The sequence below is a fragment of the Lissotriton helveticus genome, chromosome 1_1 (genome assembly GCF_964261635.1).
Source record: "Lissotriton helveticus chromosome 1_1, aLisHel1.1, whole genome shotgun sequence".
In the NCBI taxonomy this organism is placed as follows: domain Eukaryota; kingdom Metazoa; phylum Chordata; class Amphibia; order Caudata; family Salamandridae; genus Lissotriton; species Lissotriton helveticus.
The window spans coordinates 1277736063-1277762419 of record NC_136057.1 but is presented as its reverse complement, the minus strand read 5'-3'; positions in this window follow the sequence as shown (position 1 = coordinate 1277762419).

The window sequence follows — 26357 nt, the reverse complement described above, 5'->3', positions numbered from 1 at the left end:
GATCACAAACAAGGGACGCCCAAAGGTAAATAAAGCTTTGGGAAGTACACACAAATGAGGTAACGGTAAGAATCAACAGCCTTGGTGTCTTGTGCAATTGTCGCGTCTTAAGGCTGCACAACAAGATATGCTATCTGAGTAAACTTTACTTGAGGCTTTACCATGGTCTGAAAAACCATGAGCAGACGCCAGCTGTTCTTTTGCACTGACTTTGCCTGTATACACAGCTTGCAATGCCCCCATCAAGATTCTTTATTCATGTTTATACAGATGCGGTGCCAAGGATAGAGTCGGGCTGGAAGTAGGGAAGGGGTGAAAAATGGATGAGGCATAGCTTAACCAAAAACAAGAGAATCAGATCTTACATTTGAACATTACCTCATTGTTAATGTAGTGACCCGAAATCGCCACAATATTTGGAAAAGGCCGAAGATTCTTGATCACCATCTCACTTCTTTCCTGTAAGTTGTAGAAATCAAACAATGTCATGCATGAAGTACACTAATTGTATTCTGCTTGCCTTTGGCTTGGCAGGTACTGATCATCAGAGCACAAAGGAGAATTGCACAATCAGCATCTTCTCTCAGCACTGCCTGTGCTCTGATTACTCCATCTGTCCTTCTGTTGCACCCCTTCCCCCAGCAGAGAATTTGAATTTCACCTGTGTGCTGGTAAGTAGCACGACCAGAAGACAGGCAAGACCTGAAAACATGACAGTGCTATCCTTTACAGGCTATCGTACGTGCAGCAGGTGCAATGGCCACAGGACAATTGATTTGAGGGTGCATTGCAACTCCTAATATGGCTATTTTGTACTATCTAACCAGTGGGCAATGAAGACCAATATCCTTGCTTGCAATAGAGCCTATGTTACCCTTTCTGTTGTCATTTTTACATCACCCCGCCTCACCTCTTCAACAAGTGTCACTATCCATCCATTTTCAAGCTCCTGCTTCACTGGATCATTACTGAAGCCCTGCTAGAAGCCTCATGTCTATTGTAACAGAATACAAAGAGGCATGACAGCTTCTCTAACATGGTCCCATGCGCTTGCTTCCTTTTGATTCTTCTTGTGTTTCATCTCTTCGCCTCTAGGACCAGGCATTGTGCAAATCTGAAGCTGCTGTTGCCGTCCCAGGTGACCTTAGAATGACTCGGAAGTGGTTTTAAGTTCTGGCCTTGCAAAAAAGGAGTAATCAAAAACTCCAGTTCCCAGTTTGGTTACAACAGACGCCAGCAGTATGAGACTTGGTATAACCATGGGATCCTTGACAGAGCAAGGAAAGTGGTTAAGCTAGATTCCGCTAAACTGAGGGCACTAGACACTTCATCAGGCTTTGATTGCATTTGTCATTTAACTAACTGGTGCAACAGTTTTCCTGTGTACAGACAAGGCAGGTTTTAGTTCGAAAGCCTGGCCTACATGATGATGTAAATTCTCACTTCAGCTGTGTCTTTTCTCCCTGGACAGTACTACAGTTACCAAAAGAGTACACTGTTCTCCTCTTCACATAACTACTGGCTGTCGAGGTAAGCATTCCAGGAGATTCAGTCACACCATACATCTGCCTGGATCTGTTAGCTTCGAAAGAAAAGGCTATGGTGCAGTATTTTTGAAGGAGCTCTTCCTATTCTGTTGTGTGGAAAGGGACGATTTGTGTGTTCCCTAGGCTGAGGGGCTGCACTTTGCGATCTCTCCTTTCCTTTGAATTTTCAATCAGATAGGAGTAGTGATTGTAATATTGGTGGTACCTTTTTGGATGTGAATGCTTGGTTCTTGCTTCACTGGCAGCTCTCAGTAGCCAAAAAATAGGTTTTAGACATGTCTGCACTCCATGCTTCTGTCCTCAGACCCCGGCCCAGGTTTGACTTTCAGTCTTGAAATTTAGTTGGTGTAATTATCGAGATCAGGATGATGTAGGAAAGTGGTACTTGCATTTCGGCAATCCAGTCACTTCTCTATGTTGAGGATCTATGTTTATCAACTAGTCCATTTTCAGGCATTGTGTTCTTACAAGGGTTGACATGATTCTTGTGTGTGCACCTGATATCCTTCAGTTCCCTCATAATGGCTTCCACACAAGATTGGAGTGGGGTTTACTTGAGGTTGGATTCATACCTTTGGGCATCCTAGAGAGTGTTTTGGTAACACATCCTCCCCAAGAAAGTATTGTTGCCTTCTTCAGAGCTGCTAAGGGATTTAAAGGCTCTGCAGCAACATCTATTCCAGAACCATGGGGAAGTCCCTATCAAGGCACTTTATTTTTAAAGAATGGTTTTTCATCAGAGACATGTTTGCATTTAGGGCAGTTACACTAGCCATTCCCATTGGTAGATGTATGTACGGCAGCTATATGGGCTTGGTAACACACCTTCATAATGCATTGTCAGCTTGAAATTGTATATCTGAGTTTGTGAAGAAGTCATGGCTTCTGTCCTCAGTTTCACAATGATTTTTCTTGTCTGTGCCACATAAGCATGACTGTCGCACTTTCAGTTTGGCTCAAGTATCTTCATCTTTGTTACATGGAACAATCTATTGAGCTTGCTTTGTTAATCTAATTTTGTTAAGAAATGTGATGTGGAAGCGCCACTAAGGGCTAATTACTAGCCAACCTACTTCTAATCCCCATTGCACTAAATGCTGTTCCTTGTCACAGCACTGACAATCGACCCTACCGCAGAAGCATAGTGGCAGATACAAGAGTGACCTAGTAAGAAGGTATGGGGAAAGCCCTTTCTTACAAGTCCATTAACGGGGTCATCTAGAAAAAGCGAAATTAAAAAAAGAGTTTTTGAAGAAGTGTGGTTGCTTGAAGGTATACCCATGCCTAATTTTTAGCTCTCGCGCCTAGCAATGCACTGCGCAGCGCGAGACATATAGGCAGTGAAAAACGGGGTTTTAGCACTGACCTAGAAATCGCACACGCTTGTGCGTGTGCTTTTCCTTTTGTGCTATCCCATTGGCCTTTGCGTGCGTCTTTTTGTAAAAGACTGCACGCAATTGGTTAAAGGCGGGCGCATCGCTCTGCCCACGGCCTATTGGTGTCTATTACGCGCTTTGTGCGCATAATTGACACCAATAGGCCATGTGGTTTCAATTATCGTGCCCAGACACGGGCGCGATAATTGAAGCCACATGGCTCACAGTGGAGCGCGCGTGCACCACTCGTGAGCTTCTTTTTCTTTATTTTTGGATCCATTTCACACGGAAGCAACAAACGGCGAAAGGCTAGGAGTAAACACCAAAGGTATTTTCTTTGCCAGTGCTTGTTTAATTAAGTTACTGGGGGATGCACATTTTTGAATATTCAACGGTATGTTGTGCATTTTTAAGCATATGCTCCACGGAATTGGGCAGTGAAAAAATGTACTTTCAAAATATTACACAAGACATCCTAACCATCTTCGACTTTCGTCAGGAATGAGAAACTGATCGCAAATACAAAAAGGTCGGACGTGCCTCAACTACGTATGCTCGAAAGCTGTTGATACTTACTGGAATCCAAACAGGGGGGCCATTCTCCGTGTAATGCAGATCCAGGAATCTAAACGCGGGATTTGCAAAAAATTTAAGTTTGAAATGTATCAGAAAGTGATCTGATCGCAATTGTCTGCTGGCCTGTGTCTGCTTGGAGATGCTCTCTGGGGCTTTTTCACCAGCATTTCAGTAACTTGGGACTAACCATTGCTTTCCGTGTCTCTGTGCTGATGACATTTTCAAACATAGCGTTTATAGTACCTCCCCTAGCGCCTAATCTGCCCTTGTTTCCAAATACCTCTAGCCCCTAATCTGCCCTTGTTTCCAAACACCTCTAGCGCCTGATTTGCCCTTGTTTCCATACAGCCCGCCCTATTGGGCTCAAAATAGTCGACTTGAAATTTGGGCCTGACAACGAAGGCTTTGAAAGAAAGATTAGTCCAGAGGTACTAACGCCTCCCCTCAAGCCCCCACCAACGTGTCTATGTGCTGATGACATTTTCAAACATAGCGTTTATAGTACCTCCCCTAGTGCCTAATCTGCCCTTGTTTCCAAATACCTCTGGCCCCTAATCTGCCCTTGTTTCCAAATACCTCTAGCACCTAATCTGCCCTTGCTTCCAAACACCTCTAGCGCCTAATCTGCCCTTGTTTCCAAATACCTCTAGCGCCTGATCTGCCCTTGTTTCCAAACACCTCTAGCCCCTGATCTGCCCTTGTTTCCAAACACCTCTAGCCCCTGATCTGCCCTTTTTCCAAACGCCTCTAGCGCCTAATCTGCCCTTGTTTCCAAACACCTCTAGCGCCTAATCTGCCCTTGTTTCCAAACACCTCTAGCGCCTGATATGCCCTTGTTTCCAAACACCGCGCCCTCTTGAGCTCAAAATACTCGACTTAAAATTTGGGCCTGACAACGAAGGCTTTGAAAGCAAGACTTGTCCAGAGGCACTAACGCCTCCCCTCAAGCCCCCACCAACCTGTTTTTGGAGATAATATAAGAGGCTTACAAAACCTCACTCTTGGGGGTAAAGCGACCTGAAGTAACCAAAAGGAGAGTTACTGCACTTTGTAACATCACGCTATAAATAATCAGAAAAATAATGAATGGAATAGTTACAGTCTAGGTCCTACAAGATGAACTGTTCTGCCTGGTGTTAATGTTGTCTTCTCTATTATAATATACCTGGTTATTTACACAGCTGTTATTTTTCTGCAGCTGTTGGTGTTTCCAAGAGTTGTGAATTATGGATGTTAGTATTTTTTTAATGGCACTCAGTTTGCCAAACACGGAAAGATGGAAGGCTGGGTTGGTCGTGTCTGTTTCAAGGTTTGACTGGCTAATCACGCCAAATGTCTGGAGTGAGCGTTAACTATTTGACCAATCTTGTAGGCTTTTTTGGATTAGAAAAAGGCAGGATAAATTGAACTTTTGAACCAGCAGAAAAGAAATAGGTCCAATCAGGGATAAAAGACTGTTTGACAGAACGAATGGTCATTTTCTGGATATGTTTATAAGGTCAAGTAAACTTCTTCGAGAGGCACAGCATTTATGTATTTACACATTTGCTAATGTACACAGTACTGTTTTTTGTTAGTCTTAGGAGAAAGGTCTGAAACCAAGACTGTTTCCTCCCCGTGGTAAATGGTGCTCATATAAAGCACTCCAATTCCTTTGGGTCGAATTTGTGCTACATAATCTGCAGATTTTAACAAAAAATATGTTTCTACCTCCAACAGATCAAAAGTTACTAATATCTTGGTGACAGGTTGCTGCCCAGTAGAAGGCCATACACAGAGGTTGACCGGTCAGCTTTCAGTTTCTTATTACTGTACTTGAATGTTAAAGTGGTATTAATGAGGAGAAACCTTTGCCCAGACAGCGTTCACATATGAAAGAAATGACCCAGTAATACTAATACAAAATGCCACATGATTTAGTAAGGCGATACAAAAGGGGATGATGGACTGAGCGTTTGAACAAATCAAACACTCACCCCCAGTCAACTGATCTGGGTTTAATCCATCACCATTATTTAGTTCACTCAGCCACCCCAGTTCAGACATGGCTATATGCAAATCAGTCTGACCCTGTGCCTCATGGGAACAGTCCAGCCCGAACTGCCCAACCATGTCTTCCCTGGACCGGAAACAAGCATCCTGGGACCGGTTTCGGATTTATAATCCTCATCAGCCAGGCTATCTTGAATCCAGTGGCCAAGTGAACAAGGGACTCACGTCTGAGCATACCCTGCCACACTTAGGGCAAACAAAGCGATACAAAAGGGGATGATGGACGGAGCGTTTGAACAAATCAAACACTCACCCCCAGTCAACTGATCTGGGTTTAATCCATCACCATTCTTTAGTTCACTCAGCCACCCCAGTTCAGACATGGCTATATGCAAATCAGTCTGACCCTGTGCCTCATGGGAACAGTCCAGCCCGAACTGCCCAACCATGTCTTCCCTGGACCGGAAACAAGCATCCTGGGACCGGTTTCGGATTTATAATCCTCATCAGCCAGGCTATCTTGAATCCAGTGGCCAAGTGAACAAGGGACTCACGTCTGAGCATACCCTGCCACACTTAGGGCGAACAAAGCGATACAAAAGGGGATGATGGACGGAGCGTTTGAACAAATCAAACACTCACCCCCAGTCAACTGATCTGGGTTTAATCCATCACCATTCTTTAGTTCACTCAGCCACCCCAGTTCAGACATGGCTATATGCAAATCAGTCTGACCCTGTGCCTCATGGGAACAGTCCAGCCCGAACTGCCCAACCATGTCTTCCCTGGACCGGAAACAAGCATCCTGGGACCGGTTTCGGATTTATAATCCTCATCAGCCAGGCTATCTTGAATCCAGTGGCCAAGTGAACAAGGGACTCACGTCTGAGCATACCCTGCCACACTTAGGGCGAACAAAGCAATACAAAAGGGGATGATGGACGGAGCGTTTGAACAAATCAAACACTCACCCCCAGTCAACTGATCTGGGTTTAATCCATCACCATTCTTTAGTTCACTCAGCCACCCCAGTTCAGACATGGCTATATGCAAATCAGTCTGACCCTGTGCCTCATGGGAACAGTCCAGCCCGAACTGCCCAACCATGTCTTCCCTGGACCGGAAACAAGCATCCTGGGACCGGTTTCGGATTTATAATCCTCATCAGCCAGGCTATCTTGAATCCAGTGGCCAAGTGAACAAGGGACTCACGTCTGAGCATACCCTGCCACACTTAGGGCGAACAAAGCGATACAAAAGGGGATGATGGACGGAGCGTTTGAACAAATCAAACACTCACCCCCAGTCAACTGATCTGGGTTTAATCCATCACCATTCTTTAGTTCACTCAGCCACCCCAGTTCAGACATGGCTATATGCAAATCAGTCTGACCCTGTGCCTCATGGGAACAGTCCAGCCCGAACTGCCCAACCATGTCTTCCCTGGACCGGAAACAAGCATCCTGGGACCGGTTTCGGATTTATAATCCTCATCAGCCAGGCTATCTTGAATCCAGTGGCCAAGTGAACAAGGGACTCACGTCTGAGCATACCCTGCCACACTTAGGGCGAACAAAGCGATACAAAAGGGGATGATGGACTGAGCGTTTGAACAAATCAAACACTCACCCCCAGTCAACTGATCTGGGTTTAATCCATCACCATTCTTTAGTTCACTCAGCCACCCCAGTTCAGACATGGCTATATGCAAATCAGTCTGACCCTGTGCCTCATGGGAACAGTCCAGCCCGAACTGCCCAACCATGTCTTCCCTGGACCGGAAACAAGCATCCTGGGACCGGTTTCGGATTTATAATCCTCATCAGCCAGGCTATCTTGAATCCAGTGGCCAAGTGAACAAGGGACTCACGTCTGAGCATACCCTGCCACACTTAGGGCGAACAAAGCGATACAAAAGGGGATGATGGACGGAGCGTTTGAACAAATCAAACACTCACCCCCAGTCAACTGATCTGGGTTTAATCCATCACCATTCTTTAGTTCACTCAGCCACCCCAGTTCAGACATGGCTATATGCAAATCAGTCTGACCCTGTGCCTCATGGGAACAGTCCTGCCCGAACTGCCCAACCATGTCTTCCCTGGACCGGAAACAAGCATCCTGGGACCGGTTTCGGATTTATAATCCTCATCAGCCAGGCTATCTTGAATCCAGTGGCCAAGTGAACAAGGGACTCACGTCTGAGCATACCCTGCCACACTTAGGGCGAACAAAGCGATACAAAAGGGGATGATGGACGGAGCGTTTGAACAAATCAAACACTCACCCCCAGTCAACTGATCTGGGTTTAATCCATCACCATTCTTTAGTTCACTCAGCCACCCCAGTTCAGACATGGCTATATGCAAATCAGTCTGACCCTGTGCCTCATGGGAACAGTCCAGCCCAAACTGCCCAACCATGTCTTCCCTGGACCGGAAACAAGCATCCTGGGACCGGTTTCGGATTTATAATCCTCATCAGCCAGGCTATCTTGAATCCAGTGGCCAAGTGAACAAGGGACTCACGTCTGAGCATACCCTGCCACACTTAGGGCGAACAAAGCGATACAAAAGGGGATGATGGACGGAGCGTTTGAACAAATCAAACACTCACCCCCAGTCAACTGATCTGGGTTTAATCCATCACCATTCTTTAGTTCACTCAGCCACCCCAGTTCAGACATGGCTATATGCAAATCAGTCTGACCCTGTGCCTCATGGGAACAGTCCAGCCCAAACTGCCCAACCATGTCTTCCCTGGACCGGAAACAAGCATCCTGGGACCGGTTTCGGATTTATAATCCTCATCAGCCAGGCTATCTTGAATCCAGTGGCCAAGTGAACAAGGGACTCACGTCTGAGCATACCCTGCCACACTTAGGGCGAACAAAGCGATACAAAAGGGGATGATGGACGGAGCGTTTGAACAAATCAAACACTCACCCCCAGTCAACTGATCTGGGTTTAATCCATCACCATTCCTGTAAACCTGAAGCATAATTTGGTCTTTCTAAGCCACATAATTCTAGTGACCCCAATTATAGCCCAATGCAGATTGCTATACCAGTTGTTAAATGCCCTGGACCAGAGTTATAGGCCCAACCCGCAGGTGAGGGGCAATAATGAGATAGAGTGCCATTAATACCCAGAATAGCCCTAGGCAGAAGGGCTATAAGCCTATTCAAACATTATGCCCACTGAGGGAAAAAGGTTTTAAATCAAAAAAGGAGAAACAGAAAGACAAACATTGGAATGTTGGTATAGAAAGCTTGTGCCCACCATTATTGGGGAAACTTCAGACCTCCCGCGCCCACAATTACTTTCCTCAATCTCCCGCATAACTCTCCCTCAATGTTGGCATGTACATAAGCGTGGAGGTGGGCTTGCCACTGAAAGATTGATCCAAGCTGTACCGTTTGAAGCCTGGCTTATACTCAGCTAGAGGTCCTGTTGGAACTTCAAGTCCATTACGAGTCGAGACTTCATGTGGCTTCTGTCTGCTGCAATCCTTGGAACCAGGATGTGGCATTACGGACAGAGCTGTCGACTTTAGAACTGGGGAACCCGGCACGAGTCTGTGCATCGAGTCGACATCCTAAGCAAAATACTAATCTCCCTTCCCTATAAACGATGCATGTGACCTTGTGTAATGTAACTGGTGCTCATGTGAAGCTCTCTACAGCTTTCTGGCCGAGGTCACACACTATTAGCAAAAAAATGCACAGAGGTCAAAACAAAGCCTTACCAGAAGGAAAGACAACTAGATACCCATTTCCTGGCTGATTTTTGCTAAACGGAATCTGAAAACCAGGATAAATTGCGGCTTCCTCACTTAAATTGTGAGGTCTTAGGCAAACATTATATTTCACCAAAACTCTTTTCTTCATTACTGCGTATGAAAGCACCTTCAAAAACGTGAGTCAGAATAAAACCCAATGTGCTGGATTTAATAGACTATAATGTTGTTCTACAATATTCTAGGACACCAATAGGGTTGACCGGACAATTGTCTTGCCTTTTAGTGCACTAATAGTTTATGTTTAAAACTATAATTTTGAAAAAGTACTTCGCAGTGCTATATTGTTACATTAATGCCAAAGCTTCATATGTTAAATAAATACACTTTTTTGAACTTTGAAATGACTTCATCACATTTCACGTGATGTTTGTTGTGTGGTTTCCACAGCAGGCATTTTCAGGGCTCGGCTCGTGCACGGGCCCTAAGAGCCGAGCCAGACTTTTGGCGCGGCGCTCCCTGTAAATCTGTTGGCTCACCCACCCTCTATGTAAGTGGTGTCGACGAGGCTCAGCCTTGATATGAACCTAATGTGACAGACCGCGGTTTTGTAGGGCCGTGTGCCACTTGCACCAAGGGGAAACCCAATCGGTCGGCCCCGAGATCAGGTGAAGGAACATTCAGTCAGTCCATAAAAAGGACAGCCATTATCGCCCGCATCAATCATAGCTACTGGGTCATAAGCGTTACACAGGCTATTAAATTCCCTGCCAAGTCCGCCGTGCCCGACCCTTAAATCACGCTGTGCCAGGGTGCAGTGACGAGCCTGCGAGTCATTGATCAGGGATTATTATTTTAAATGTATGCACGGCAAGATTCGGGGAAAGTGCCCGATTTTCATTTTTGCAACCGGCGTGGTGCTTACAAGTACTGGAAAGGGTTCGGATGGCTCATTAGCTGGGTATGAAGATTGCTTCTGAGACTCTAAATGTAAAGCAATGAGATTGTGTGCTTTGGCCGGTCTCAAAGTACTAAACAAAAAGACTAATTACTGGATTATGTCATGAATTGCCCTTTTAAATGGTTTCTAAAATCTCTTTACAAATATTTGGGAAAAGCATTGATGAAAAATGCAAAACTCAGCTCCATCGTTTGAAACAACCAGACCCCACCCCTTCTGCTACCCGTCCCTAATACCCTACACACTGCCAACTCCTTGGATGAGACTTTTTGCAAGTTCTAGGACTTCATGATGCCAATCTGCAGGGGCAGAGAGGAAGTCAAACAGCAGCATGGCCAGAATGTGTCCGAAGCCCAATTTCTGAATAAATACCCTGCCTGCTACTGGGCACAGCTGGCCAGATGCCAAAAAAGAAATACTTCAGCTCCATTGGTTGCAAGGATAATGAAGGCCGACAGGAGCTCCAAAACCATAAAAAACAAGCATTTGCAATGCAATAGGTCTCGCATTATTAAAGTTTGAGCTGTTGCATTATTTACAATGCCAATAGCTCAAACTTTAATAATGCGAGACCTATTGCATTGCAAATGCTTGTTGTATATGCTGTGTCAAGGTAGAGAAGCCTGTGTAATGGCCATTAAAGCAAGTTGTACCTGTGGGTAAGAGTGGGACTCATAGCTTTCTTGAATGTACGATCCTAATAACCAATGTCATGACTGTGTTTCAGGCAGTGAGATTCAGTTCACTGAGGCAGTGTGTGCTTCAAAGAGTAACACAACCCTGTAAGGTGTGAGACTCGTACCCAATGAATGACACTGGTGCAATGCATAGGACTCGCCCACAAAGTGAGGCAGTGCTCCAAGTGGTAAGGTTACACAATATGAGCATGTTACATAAAGTGAAATTCGCACCTAATGAGTGAGACAGTGCTCCATCGTGTATGGCTCACAAACAGTCAGCGAGAATACACCAAGGTGTAAGGCTCACATGTTGTGAGAATGAGCCTAAAAGTGTAAGGCACGTCTGTTATTGTGCATGCTCAAATGTATGCGACTAGGCTTGCTGTATAGGCCATTCTTGTATGCCCATGGGCCAGGGGGGTGATATTTCTAGACGTAAGTGTCTCAATGGTGCCAGGAGAAGTAAAGATGGGTTTCTCATGCGATTTGCCCACCCTATTAAAGTCATTTATATACCAGCCATTACTGATCTTTTATATTTGAAAAACATCTATCCACCAATGCTGCCTACAACGTAAAATGTAAACTCTTTGATACTATGCTATCTGTAAGTGGTATATTATTGAATCTGTCAAGAAAAAAATGACATGTTATGAGCATAATAGTTAAATAGGTTGTCCAGAATATGATCAAATTCCTGAATACACACACACACACACACACGCACACACACACATGAACTGAAAAGTTATATGCATATTAAAATCTCTGTCCACAAATGTCGTCAAAAATTACATTGAACAGTCGACATGTTTCGATCCCCACTACATGGCTTGCAGTCAGGTTATTAAACCACTGTAAGTAGGAACGAGTGAAGCAGTCCGAATATATCACAACCTTCCAAGCACAGGAATAATTCCATATTTAGGTGAAATAAACTGGTATTAAAACCAAAATTGTAAATAACATGCTATAATGTTTTGTACTTCAAGTATACTTTACTTTAAAAACTAAACATGGGGTAATTCTGTAAGAAAAATGCAAGTTAACATTTCATTAGCTAAATTTTGGTAGAGCCCATATTAAATAAGGCGATACAAAAGGGGATGATGGACGTAGCGTTTGAGCAAATCAAATACTCACCCCCAGTCAACTGATCTGGGTTTAATCCATCACCATTCTTTAGCTCACTCAGCCACCCCAGTTCAGACATGGCCATATGCAAATCAGTCTGACCCTGTGCCTCATGGGAACAGTCCAGCCCGAACTGCCAAGCCATGTCTTCCCTGGACCGGAAAAAAGCATCCTGGGACCGGTTTCGGATTCATAATCCTCATCAGCCAGGCTATCTTGAATCCAGTGGCCAAGTGAGTTGTCCATCAACTGTTGTTTTTGCATATTGAATAAGGGCAATAGCACTGGAAGCATAACAAATAAATGAGAAATAAATACAAGTGGGATACAGTTGCATGTATCAATTAGAAAAAAGATGAGCGCAGTAATGCAAGGGTGGGGTTGCATAAAAGTTGTTCCATCCAACGTGTGCCAAACTGTAAGATAAAGGAATCCATCAGCCACAAAAAGGTTGAGTTAACAACTGTTTTCCTTACAAAGAAGATGCACACATCAGTATTTCCACAACATAGCACTACATTACATTGATGATGTGTTCATCATTTGGTTCAACACGTATAGCCATCCAGAAATTGTTTTGATACATTTTTGTTGATTTAATCTGGTGTTCTCATACTTGAGCAGTAAAAGTGATTTTACACGTTGAGGTAATTGACAAACTTAAACCTACACTATTTGGGAAACACTCTGCCAAATGTGACAACAAACTTAAACCTACACTCCCCATGCAGGCAGAGCGCACTCTTCCATTCTTGAATTGAGCGTCCAATGGGGTGATTTCAGTCAACTAGGAGGTGGTACTCTAAAGAACAGGGCTTTGATACTGAATGCATAAACACTTAAAACCTTCTTAATTACAGCAGAATCGAGTCCATATTCCAGCCCATATTATTTATAGGTTAAAATTCCTTACTACTACTGTCCCTGAGAGATGACCGTTAGGATGCAAGTTCCTCAGGAGCACCCGGGCCCAATGGGGTCCCTGTAAATGCTTTTAAATAAGACATCGCTTTTTGGGCACATCCAATGCTGAACACATCTTTTTTTTTTTTTCCTTTTTTTTTTTAGGTCTCGCCTGAGCCAGCGCATGCGCTGTCTCTGGCGAGACATTTAGTAAGTGGGCTTTTAAAAGTGCTACCACACGTTTTTGCTGGCCTCAAGCTTGCAGTTACGCGTGCACCCGCAGCCGCCATCTACCTTTCTTATCTCTTCCTCATTAAACATCATGCGCCATCTGGCTTTCCTCGTCATGGCTCATTAGCCAGCGATCACTTTCAATTTTGCGTCTTTTGTTTCAGCACTCCACATGAGTGCTTGTGTTTTCCTTTAATAGGAATGGGTCTTTAAGTATGAGGATGCCAAGTTGTGTGTGAATACTAGACAAATGATCCCTTGTCATGTGTGACACGTTAAGTACACAAACATATGCGTGCTTGTGTGTTTAAGATTACACACACTCACAACGGCAAAACGCAAAACTACAATCCCAGAATGCAAAATGGTGTTTGCTAAAAAGCCAGAACTGGATGAAAAATGTTCCATGTAAAAGGAGTCAACTCGGTGGCTATGTTTTCGGCAACAGCTGTGACTTGCGAGCATGTGGCACTTGGCGCATATACCCAGCAATCGGTTATTTCTCTGTTCGTGCAGCAGAGAGCAGTGTTTCACTACATACCGAGAATGGCTCGTATCACAATGGTCAGATATGGGTAAACATTCCAGACATATTCGGTATCCGAATTAAAGCTTCTTGGTGACTCCATGGTGCCAACGGCACAATGCTCCAGCCCTGGGCTTTTCTTACACAAATCATTGGCTTTCTGGCTTTTTTGTTCCACTGAAGCGACTGAAGTAAACTGGAACAAAAAATATTTAAAAATACAGAAGTTGTTGAGCAAACACCCCGAAGCAGAGCACAGTTTACTCGGGGGCGCACAGTCATCTGGTGACCTTGGTCAAAAAGAAAACGTTTTTGCTGTTTACAGATTACTTTGGAAGACCCATCTTGCCACGATTGCGAATAGTTTGCATGTCGTAGTATCTGGTTTGGACAACTTAATGGCAGAGTATTCAGACCGGTGTCTTAAACCTTCCGGTGCATGTGACATACTGAAGTTACTTTAGCTGCCCCGTGCTGTAAGGACAGTAGAATGCACAGGCCCCGCCCCCTCAGCAGCAACAAGCATATGTCACACTCTCAGCAAGCGCACTTCCCCTCCCCCCACACACGACCCGGTGCAACCTCTGCATAAAACACCCCCTCATGCTCTGCACACTCACAGTGGCACCGATCCGCATCATCCCTGCGCCAGGTGATCGATAAGGCTTCCTCGTGTTTACTCCTGTGTCCCCTCTCGCAAGCCCGGCCGCTGTTGTGTTGTACACGGGGCACCGGAGTCAGAGGCCTGTATTTGTCACACTACACTGTGCTCGCCTTTCCCTCAGGGCCACACCCTGTACCGCCCTCCTCCCCACCACACCTTCCATGAAATCACCTCCACCATTCCGAGTGCAGGGCTCTTATGTGTCCAAATGCTTGGACAGCTTGTCCAGAGATGCACTCTGGCAATTGTAAGCAACTACAGGTACGAGCACGATCAAGGAAAAAACTGGACTACACAAGCAACAGATAGATGCAATCGTCATAAGAAGTGAATTAAAACAAATATAGTAACTGTGATGATGCATGCAATGAGGGGTTCAGAGAGAGTGGTGGCGGGGTCAAAGATGTGGCTAAAAAAGTACAATATTCCGTAAGTTTTAATGCTCTTTCACCATCGGGTAGCATCATATAAAATAATGCGCATCTTAAAAAAAATACATTTAGAAAGTTTTTAGTGGCAAATGCACTATATTTAGTACATTATGAAACCTCTATTAGTTACTACACCAAAGAGGTCTGCGTGTAACCAGAGAGCCTTAGAATTAAATCTTGGTGGGTGCAGTGGAGAATAGTGACTTCTGTATTTTTAGTGCTACGAAGACACAGCCTGTGACAGAAAGCACTGTGGATATATGTAAGTCCTGATTTTAAACTTGCTTTACACAAAGCATAAGAAAGACTGCTACAAAATGCGCATAAAGAATTTAAGATAAAATGGTGCTTCCAAAAAATAGATTTAAGCAATACCTAGAATGTACGTAATGCAATTGTTTTACATAACTGTCCCTTCAACACCTCTTCAGGTGTAGTAGGCGCTATAGAAATACAATTATAATTAAAAGCACATACTTCACAGCTCAGTTGTGAACTCTGTGTACTGCCACTCAAAAAGAACAAATAAAGCCTCATGTGATTCAATTAATTAAAGCCAGTACAGACTCTCAAGCTTCCTTTACATTTGAAGATTATTTTTTGCATTTGCAGAGGAACTCATAGCGCACAATTACATTTCTTTTCAGGCAAGCTGGCACCCGGTGAGAATGTCTGTTTAGCCGTCTCTCCTCTTCGGTTTCACAGCACAGGAGACTCACTGAATGACACTTCAGCTGAAGTATTTAAAACTGTCGGAATTTACCCCCCTGGGGCGGTTGTCATTTTACAAAAAGTAGGTGAACGGTTTCTCATAACTCAAAAAGGTATAGCCACGTCGTACTCCTCCAATACCACCCACTTCGACCTCTGGACACAATCTAGACTAGAGAATTGCATGACTATGTCACGTTAAACACCTTCAACCATTGACGCAGAAATAACAAATTGCTAGGTGGTTTACTTACTCAAAGGGGTAAGGAGGTGTAAAAAACAGAAAGAAACTTACCTCCTCACTGCTTTCTCCCATGTCACGTCTCTCCTCCACGTCGGCTGAAGAGGAAGCAGGCAGGCTTCCCTGATCCAATTGCAATGCAGCATTCTGATTGGTCTGAGTGCTGTAGTTCGGCGCTCAGACGGGGACTGGGGGCTTGGGCATGTCTCCACCCAGGCTGTAATGCAGCCTGGGTGGAGAACATGCTAAGTGCAGTGCACATGACTGTTTGGCCGGCCCATGGCCGGCCAAAGCATCATGCACACTTCAGTGTGCCCACCACTCCCCCCCGCCCTGCTCTGCGATAAGAGCAGCCCTGCCCTGCTCCCATGCTGCCGCAGCAGGAACAAATAAAATGATAATATCAAGTTGTTATCATTTTATTTTTCCTTTCTTTCAACGCTGCAAAGCATTAGGGCGACGCTCCTCTGTCTTAGCGGAGTAGCCGCCATTAATAACTCCATCTTAGTGGCAAACGTCCATTTTAGTCCGGGTCTTTCATTTAATTAATCGGTCGTTCTGAGAGTTGTAGTATTTGTCAATTTAAGACAGGCTAGTTGGAATTACACTCCTAGAAACAATGATTTGTAAAAAAAAAAAAAAAAACAAACAGGACAGGAAAAATAATCTGGCATTGTTGTAAGTACCCTTAACCTTGCCCAACCCCTCTCAACCCAGGGCACGTCAGCCTTTCACTGTTGTTACCTTTCAAGTGGCCCTGGAGTCAGGTCTGCCATATCCAGCCAGGCCTTGGCTCAGAGACCATGGAGTGGCCCAAAACATGAGGGGAGGGTGGTGTGACCTTTAGCTATAAAAACGAAAGTGGCACGACGTTCTGCTTGTGAACTAAGTTTGCAAACAACTCTAGGTGCGGAAGGTATCTGGTCACCAGGTGGTCTTAAGGGGTTTGCTGCGTGTCCCTGAGTAATTGAGGAGCCTTGTGGCTACAGCTGCCAACCATGCATCGAAGGGACCAGGTTCAAATCCTAGCAAATCTCCTGCTAACAAAAAAAACAAGCATTGGCATAGCCAATAGGTCTCGTCTTTGGGACCTTATAAGTAAGTAAGTAAGTAATATAGTATTTGTAGAGCGCTATACTGTCGCTCCGAAAGGAGCATCCTGGCGCTGTGAAAAGGTTGAGGAGCACTGTGAGGAGGCACTAGATGATGGTCAGGTGTCTGTCAAGTTGTATGGCCAAGTTTTAAGCCCCTTTCTGAAAACGGCCTCCATGGTCTGCATTCTAAGATCATTTGTCATCATTTGGCATCAAATTCCAGGCCTTAGAGGCCAAAACACCTAGTGTTTTGCCTCCTTTCCTTTTGAGAATCAATTTCGGGATGTTAGCGAGATTGTGCCCTGCTGACCTCAAAGCTCTGGTGGGATTGTAGCGGGTAAACCTATTTATTAGATACCTTGTTCCGATGTCATTTAGAGCTCTAAAAATGGTCAGTAAAATCTTAAAAAGAATTCTTTTATGGATTGGGAGCCAATGCAGAGTTCTAAGAGCTGCTGATGCTGAAGCTTTCCTAGGAAGTTTAAGCACCAGCCGCGCTGCCGCATGCTGGACGCTCTGTAACTTCTTTAGCGTTTGTTTCTTTACCCCTGCCATCAGCCCGTTGCAGTAATCGAGACGAGAAAGTATAAGAGAGACTGCAACAGACTTTCTGGCTTCGATAGGGAGGAAATCAAAAAATGTCTTCAAAGATTTTATGATACTAAAGCAACAGCCTGCCATATTTCTTACATGGAGGTCAAAATATAGAGAGGAGTCATAGAGAATACCCAGATTCCGTGCCAACTCCAACGAAACAGGAGGTGGAGTGGTGCCGTCAGGCCACCATTTGCTGGGGCAGAACTCACTAGTTTTTCCAATAGGCAGGATTTCCGTTTTGCTTGAATTACATTTTAGATGGTTATTTTCCATCCACTGGAAAATCTCTGTCAAGAAAATTTGGAAATTTTGTTCAGTTCTAGTTGAATTTTTTTCCAGGGAAACAATCAATTGCATATCATCTGCATATGAAGTAACGGATATACCATGTGATTCAATGAGGGGCGCCATATATATATTAAAAAGAAGGGGACTCAGAATAGAGCCCTGAGGGACTCCTGCAGTAATTTGTTTCTCCTTTGAGGAGAAAGATCCTAATGATATAGTTTGGGTTCCCTCCGAGAGGAAAGACCCAATCCAATCGAGAGCTCTATCCGTTATACCATTTTCTTTCAATCTATCAATGAGTATGTTATGGGAGATGGTATTGAACGCCGCCGATAAGTCAAGCAATATCAAGACGGCGTTCTTTCCCTCATCGTGAATGAATTTGATGGAATCGATTAATTCCATGAGAGCAGTTTCCGTGGAGTGCTTAGGCCGGAAGCCAGATTGTTGATGATGAAGGATGTTATGAGTTTCCACGAAATTAGAAAGTTATTGATGAACCATGGCTTCCGTTATCTTACCAAGTATTGGTAAGAGTGAGATGGAACGTAAATTGGAGAGCTCGGTCGGATTTTTATTTGATTTTTTTATTAAAGGTTTGACTATGGCTTTTTTCCAATCTCTGGGTACAATGCCTGAACTCAATGAATCATTAACTATTCTGTTGATGCAAGGATTTGCTATGTCCACGATTTGATGTAGAATAAACGGAGGACAGGCATCTGAAGGTGATCCCGATTTACAGGATATAATGGCATCCCTTGTAAGGGCAAGAGTGGCACGCCTAAACCTCCTAAGGGGCTCATAAGTAATGCCGGGGTGTCTTTAAATTCCTTAAGATTAGCCAAGGTTATTTGAGGAAAGTCCTTCTGAATGAGGCTTATTTTCTCCTCAAAGTAGTCCACGATCTGGTCGCAGAGCCCCTGAGAGGGGGGGATTTCTGTTTCAAGCACTTTGGGATGGATGAAGGATTTCACTATAGCGAACACGTTTTTTTGTTTTTGTTGTGCCTCAGAAATCATTTTAGTGTAGTAATTTTTCTTGGCTGTTTTTATATATGCAAAATATTCATTCCTTATTGTTATAAAAAGATCTTTTGCTGAAGGGTCAAAATCCTTTCTCCATTTCCGTTCGCTTTTTCCACATTGGAGACGAATTTCAAAAAGGGCCTGTGAGTACCATGGGGCGCTTATCTTCTTAGGTTTATCATTTTTCCTAATGCGCTTTGGCGGTACCAGATCGTACGTTGCAGACTGTATCCAGGTATGAAAGTTTTTGGAATGTTTCACCATGCAACAGTTAATGTTGTTGCACCAAGGATATTATGCTGCATAACTAAATACTTATAAGGTCCCAAAGCGAGACCTATTGGCTATGCCAATGCTTGTTTTTAATTGAATTTTATTGTACAAACAACTTAAAAGACAGTTGCATCATGACCAGGCATAACAGTACATATGGCTTTTTACAATCTGGTACATAACAAGGTGAGCATATGAGAAGCACAGCGTTTATATAAGCAACACCTGGAACAAATAGTACACCTGCATGCTATCTCCCAATCAACTCTCTTAATGCCAGACCCATCTGAAGTCAACTTCTTTCAGAGTTGCTTGCGTACCTCAGACCATGTACTGCATTGTCTTGCTTGTGGAGCGTCTGTGACCCCCATACTCAGTACCCACCTACACCTGTGTCCCCTGGGTCTCAGCTCTGTTAGTGCTCTCAGCGGGATCTAATCCTGTACTTGCAGTCTTACTAAGCAGATATGTTTGATATGGACCCCAGCAACTCTTGGGCCGACTTGTGGAAGGGAGCAGCTCATTGTATACATCAGCATGTGTGTTGCAGTAAAGCATGTCTGTGTGCCATTCTTTTATTGTTGGTAGCAGGCCCCCAGCCCATCTAATTACCACTCTGCGCTTGGCAAGAAGAAGACCAATGGCCAGTAAGGGGCGTGCCGCTTTCTCCACGCTCAGATCCCAACCCAGCAACGTCATCTTAGGGTCAGGCTCCAGGTCTGCAATCATAATGATCCCTAGTTCCTGGAACACTGCACCCCAGAGTGATTGAATCCCGGAACACTGTCAAGCTAGGTGCCAAAAGCCCGCCTCATCCCTCCCACATCTTTGGCAATGGAAATTCTCCAATAACCCATATCGAAACTGCTGCTCTGGGGTACAGTAGGCTCTCTGCAGGAATTAAAAATGGATGAGCTTATGTTTCCCATGAAGGGAGAGTGCGAGAGCAGCAATATTGCCATTCTTTATCCCTTAGTGGAGCACCCAAGTCGGGTTGCCATTCTCGCCTGACTTTCAGCACTTCCGCTCAACGGGTTTCCTGCATGCTAGTGTAGAATCTAGTGATCAATTTAGAGGGTTCACTGACTTTGGTGAGAGTGGTGAGGGCCCCCATAGCCTGCGGTTCCCTCATGTCATCCCCCAAAAGGGCATGCCAAGTGTGCCTAGCCCTGACTAAACGAAACAGCGCTGAGCCTGATGGTTGCACTACCGGATTGTGTAGAGCCTCCCAGCTACCAATCGTCCCATCTTTAAAGAAAACTCCAATTTTTTGGATGCCCACAGTCCGCAGCACCTGCCTTGCCCCCCCATCTTGCCCCACTGGGAACCACAGGCACCAGTTTAATGGGATCGCTGGTGAATGCAGGAAAGCCCCTGCCTGCGTGTGTACTAAGGTCTGCCACGCTTGTGCTGTAGTGGCTAATGAGTCAAAGATTTGCTGTCGCCTAGAGGCTGGTTGGAATAGGGTCTAGGGCAGGGAAAGCAGTTCCACCGCGTTCCCCTCCAGATACAACAAGAATTGGCATAGCCAATAGGTCTAGCCTTTGGGACCTTATAAGTGTTTAGCCATGCAACAGTTGATGTTGTTGCACCAAGGATATTGTGTTGCATAACTAATACTTATAAGGTTCCACAAGCGAGAGAGAAGGGCTGAGACAAGGAAGAGAGAGAGAAGGGCTGAGGCAGGGAAGAGAGAGAGAAGGACTAAGGCAGGGAAGAGCGAGAGAAAGGCTGCATAACTAAATACTTATAAGGTCCCAAAAGCGAGACCTATTGACTATGCCAATTCTTGTTCTTACGGATGCGAGCCGGTGTCATTGAGGCCTCTGTTAAGACTCTTGTTGCCCTATAAACATCCATCCAGTAGTAGAGATGGGGTGACTGCTAAGATTTCATTATGGAGGAGGTTAAAGTAGATAGCCTTAATGTCCTTGTTCTCTGCAGTAGGCACGCACTCTTTTGCCGGTAGAATGTATTACGACCAACTTGAAATGATGAAAGACAAGCTGTCCATTTATTAGCCCAACCCCTCTCCCCGGCACCATCAACGTTTTCATTGTGTTTTTCCCACTTTCCCTGTACATACCATTTGGCGCTGTATCAAAGTCTGTAAATAAACGAATTTGAAAAGGTCGGTATTCAAACCCATGACCTGTAGTACAGGGTGTTCAAGAAAGGCATGAAGTGGAACCATGACTAGGACACGCTGGTAGCTGGCAACCCTGACATTCAGCAGTGGGGGCGGCCGTGCTCCTAAGTAAAACTTTGGGTCCCTACTTATTTCTTTACCACAAATTTAGCACTGCGCCTATCTTTCTCTGTCTTCCATTTTCTGTCTCTGACATTATCGCTCTCTTTGGAGTGCAGCTGTGGAGCATAATATATGCCTATTGCGAAGGGGTCTCAATTACCATATATCCCTTTGGGCGTGGAATGAACTGACTATGAACTGTTTCCCTCAAAAGAATTCAATGATGGCGACTCTATAGCCCCAAAAACTGCCACGCGTGTTTCTTTCATAAATAATGGGACTGAAGCACCCATTGCTGAGCAGCAAGGCTCTGGCAACAGAAACACAGCTGTAAATAACAGGGGGCCATTTATACACACAAGGCAGCTAGAATCAAGGGTTACAAGGATCGAAAATGGATAGGGTTTGCAAGATCATGGAGCATGAACAGTTAAGGGATTAGTAGGGTGCGCCTAATAAGGAGGGTGATAATAGCTTATTTCTACGATCTATATTAGTTTGTATTTACACTCGAAAAGAAAATATTGATACAAATGCATCTGAAAGGATCCAGGTAACAGCAACGATGCAAGGGAATTCATTCAGAAGATAAGTATAAGTATCATGAGGAATATCCTTTTATTTCTTCCCAAAACTAGGCAACACCAGAGTTTTAGTAATAAACACTGGCAATGTATTCAAACGGTGGAAGTGGAGTACATATGCGAAAGCAGCAAGCTGTGCAAGGTAAAAGGTAGAAGACATGGCAGCAGGTTGGAGAGACAAGGGATGAGAGAAACCCAATATCCGGAGTGCATAAAAGAGGGGACTAAAAAGTGGATACATACACACAAAAAAGTGTAAATTAAAACTAAGAAGATCAACTCGCCAACAAAGCAGTAATAGATGCAGACATATCAAAGGAATAAGGGAGAGAAATTAACATCCGAACAAATTCTAAATGGCCTGAAAGAGGGCAGACAGTAATACGCTTTATAGTAAACACAATCTCCGAATACTGTAAAGATATAGACACAAATGTATTGAGAGAGTTTAAATGAATGGTCGATTAAAATCCAAGAGTACTAGCTGAAGCAGAACGTGATAATTAAGATGGATGAAATAAAATGGTCCGAGGCAAAACTTGTTTGTCCTTTAACAGCCAATAAAGTGCAGTGGGCTATAAGACTGTCACCGAGTCAGTAAGCCCATGTCGTGGCTCTCTACAGTAATACTTTTCACTTGTGTGAAGACAGAACGTGACCTTGGCACAGTTAAGCAAGACTGTCTCCGACAGCAGCTTCAGTCAGGTAGGACCCCATTATTTCCGCGTGTTTCCAAGCCCACCGGAACTGACTGACGATGCAAACAGAAAATGAGAGGAAACTTAACCAGTGGAAGACGATGCCTGGAAGGTGCGCTCACACGCAGCCGCCAGGACTGATGCTACGCCAACCACTCTTGGGGTCAGGCCACGTTTTGCCAAGTTTTCCACGATGCTCCATTTCCTTGCAAAATATTCACATCTTGCATACCGTTTATGCAAATGATAGAGGTGGTGGAAGCAAAGAATGGAGAGGGTAGGCAGAATAAACCGATGAAATATGCTTGCTTAAATGAGAACAGTGGATTGCTATCGGATCACTATTAAGGTCACAAATAAACCGACTGGGAGCGCTTCTGTGGTTTAACTCTTACAGTGAACAGTAAGAAAGAATGCAGTGTTTCCAAGCTTGGCTCTCCAACAGCCAAACACTGCGTTAAAACTGAAGAGGGGTGAACTGTGTGTAAAATGTGAGCGATACTATCTCAGAAACTATCAGAATTGTCCGAATCTGTTTGCAAAACTGTCTGTAACCTCTGAGGCAACATCAAAAGGAATGAAGCGAATGCAGGTTTTATTTTTAAATACATACCTTTAGCCACACAATGGCTCTCCCATACAAGACAAGGCATTGTTTGCAGTGCCCCAGTTGTCTTCCTGAGAGAAAACAAGGGCAGGTCACCGGTCTAGGAAGATGCACTGAAACCCGACGCGCTCAGGCCAGCGCGGTCACAAGGTCAGGACAGATGATGTGTAAAAACAAGCGCGCCTGCGCTGATGAAAAACATATGGCCCCTGAGCACTGCTGCTGGCTCCCGAGAGCTCTGGGAGTAAACCTTTCAAAAGAAGCTGGGACATCAACATGCCTTTGGGCAATTGGTTGCTGCAGCCAGATGCAAAGGCCAATCGCGTGTGAGCATCACACGCACAAGCTTCTTCTAAACCCTAAGAAAGCTGAAGTGATTCCAAGAGGTCGATTTCCTAGTGCAGCGCATGCGCTTGACCTAAAAAGGACATGTCATGTGGGCCGTGTCCCCAATAATGGGTGAATATACTGTTTGCCGCTCTATAATACTTCTCCAAATCACCCAACTCATAGGGCAAAGTGAGGGAGTTCCACCATATCCGGGGCTGTTTCCCTGCCCTAGCTAGTCGGATTAGCTGTGTACGCAATTGCTTAAATAGGGTGCGCGGTATGGGGATTGGTATGTTTTGAAATATAAAAAGAAAATGTGGCATAACCACCATTTTCATTATAGCAATTCGCCCCATCCACATCATCAATGAGTTTTTGCACTGTTGTTCCATAATTTTCCCGTATTACATCCGCCTGGTCTGAATGGGAGACTACATCTCCAATCCTTATTCTGGCAGTGGGCGATGCGTATAACACCAACACTAGGCGTAGGAATAACTTCCCAGCGTCATTCCTATGCAGCACTGCGAACATGAACACTCGCTCCACGGAGTCAAAAGCTTTCTCGGCATTGAGAAATACCGCTGTAGCCTTGACCTCTGGGTTCAATCTCTGCACCACTCCAAATAATGTCCTCAGATTCTGTGTAAAATTACTGCTAGGGATGAAACCCGCTTGCTCCGGGCGAATAACGCCTGGCAGTAACGACGCCAACCTGTTGGCCAAAATATTCGCGTAGATTTTAGCATCTAAGTTAAGGAGAGACAAGGGTTTTTACGAGGAGCAATGGTTGGGTTGTGTACCTGCCTTTAATAGTGTGACAATCACTGCCCGCGTAATGAGGGGGGCATAATTCCTGATTCTGCCATCTCCTCATACAGCAATTTAAGATAGGGGATCAGTAGATCTTGAAACTCTTTATAAAAGGCCACCGATAGCCTATCTGTCCTGGAGCCTTCCCCCCGCCATACTGCGCAGCACGTCCCTGATCTCATCTAATTCTAAGGGGCCGTCAAATGCTCCCTGTGCTCCATCACTAGCCATGGCATTTTGACATGGGACATGTATTCATCAAGGGCAACATTATCAGTCGGGATTTGTGATATGTAGAGTGACTGGTATTAGGAACGAAAATGGGCCTTGATTTCCTCAGTTGCATGCAGAGAGTGCCCGTCGTTGTCCGTCATACCTACCATTTTGTCCAAGTCCCTCTTAGGTCTCAATATCCCCGCTAACGTGGCTCCAGGTCTCTCCCACTCCCTGTTACAGCGTGCAGTGGCATACTTCCCCATATGTTTGATTTTTGTCGTTTGCTGTGTCTTGAAATTCTGCAATTTCTGCTTAAGGTTAGCTGCAGTCTGAGATCTGCCTGCCTGAGAATGCCCTTTCTATATATCCAATTTCCTTTTCCAAGGTCGCTAACCTGCCACGGATGCAGCACAGCACTCCCCCCTGATGTACACCTTAAAAGTTTCCCAAGCCTTAGCAAATGTTGGGACAGAGCCTAAATTATTCGCAAAGAGGTATTATATTGTGGTTGTCAAACCTGCCTTAAAGACAGTGTCTAATAAGGAATAGGGCGGGAAACGCCAAGAGAATGCTGGGATTCTAGGTAACTTGTATTGTACTGCAAGCTGAACAGGGGAGTGTTTCGAGTATGTCATAGGGAGGAGAGTGCAGGCCGCCACCCTCATGTTTAATCCCCCTAACCAATAATCGATTTGTGTATGTGTGGCGTAGGCTGAGGAGTAGTGCGTGTAGCCCCTCTCTGCAGGTGCTCTATGTCTCCAAATGTCGACTAGGCCCCCTGTGTGCATGATCACCATTATAGCTACCGCTGCTGGGCGCCTGGGTGGATCCTGGGATCTATCGATATCCGGGTTACGAATGCCGTTAAAATCCCCGCCCCATACCTGCGAGATACCCTCCAAATGTACCAGCTTCGCTGCTAGCGAGTTATAAAAATGGGGATCATCGGGATTCGGCCCATATATACTGACCAGAAGAAATTTAAAATCCCCTTTGTTACAAAGAGCTGCCATGTACCTGCCTTGTGGGTCCCTGAAAAGACTGATCATTTCCACCACAGCCCTCTTGTCTACCCACAGCAGCACTTCCCAGGTGTGTGATGTTTAGTCGGCAGAGTAGCACTGACCCTGCAGTTTACGTTGCACTTTCCCACTGTATTCCGTGCTGAGATGTGCCTCCTGCAAAAACGCAATAGCTATAGAGTGTCTTTTTAGGTACGCTGCCACCCTCCACACTTTCCTGCTATCGTTCAGACCACAAACATTCCAGGTCATAAGATGCAAGGATTGTGTCTTCCTGCCCTCAGGTGTCATTAAGCGTATGTGTTAACTGTGAAAAACGGATCCATGTTCGTGTGACATGCCTGGTACAATAATGTCGCAACTCGGCCCTTAATCTAATCACAACAATGCACTCAAATTTAAACTTCCCACCCACGTCACAGGAACCCACAACTTTCGTGGCTGCAGACATCCCCTACCCCTCCCTTCTTCCCTTTTACCATAAAAGAGCTCCCAACAAAACAAGCAATATAGTGTGATACACTTGGGGGCAGATGTTGCCAACTCTCCTGGATCCCAACGCCACTATTGCCATCCCTCTCAATTGCTGCCATATATAATAATTACTGCTGTGAGTGTAGCTGAGGTGTGGCTACTCTACTCAAGCAGCGGAATTCACTAGGCCAGCACCTTAACTGTCTACTGCGAAGAAACAGTTTGTACTATATCAACCGCCTACATAGCAGTCCTTCAAAGCTCCCAACGGTGCGTTACTTTTAACTGATAGAAACAGAGTCTCGCTATTATCGGTCGCAGAGCAGCACCAGGGATCGGACGAGGCGCCAGGGTGTGGTGGGCTCGCTCAA